We start from the raw sequence: 719 nt of genomic DNA, 5'->3' as shown, positions 1-719 counted from the left end.
GGCCGCTCAAGAAACAAGAAAACAACAACTTACATCCTTCTTCCTCTATCAGTTTCATTTTCTTTCTCTCTTTCGTCCTACGCCATGCAGAGGGCAACGCATTATAGTCTCTGCCTGTTTGAAATAGACCCTCAGTAGCTCTGATCATCAGCTAAGAACGAGGACAGGATTGCACTGTTACAGGTGACGCTCAAAGTGTCGTTCTTGCACCTGGACTCCATAATGTAGTCTTCATCGTATTCAGTTACGAATTGATTCGAACACGCTGGATATAAAATAAATTATCTGGTCTATTTCTTCAGCTGCGCCACCAATCACGATTGTACGCCAGCAATCGGCGCTGCCTACCGCATGATAGCATATCGACAAGCGAAGAAATTCGGTTCTGTTGTTATACAGTTATTTTAAACAGTTGTTTTACGCAGCAATTTTTATGAAAATGGAACCGAACATAACTGTTCCGAATTTGAAACTGCTGCTATTTATCGAAAAACCACCAACTTGGTACACAGGGTGTCCTGAGAGGAATGGTCCAATACTCAGCGACATGGCAGGCAAGATTGTTTGAAGTAAAAACTTTATATAGGACATATGCCCTATTTCGAATGGTTTGCGATTGAACACATTTAATGCACCTTTGTTTACGGGCTAGGAGCACGCCCGTATGTATCTTCGTAAAGTTTTATTGTAGAAACCTTACCTCGTTGCTTTCATCCTCT

Source organism: Anabrus simplex, chromosome 11, assembly GCF_040414725.1.
Source record: "Anabrus simplex isolate iqAnaSimp1 chromosome 11, ASM4041472v1, whole genome shotgun sequence".
Classification (NCBI taxonomy): domain Eukaryota; kingdom Metazoa; phylum Arthropoda; class Insecta; order Orthoptera; family Tettigoniidae; genus Anabrus; species Anabrus simplex.
This window is presented reverse-complemented; position numbering follows the sequence as displayed.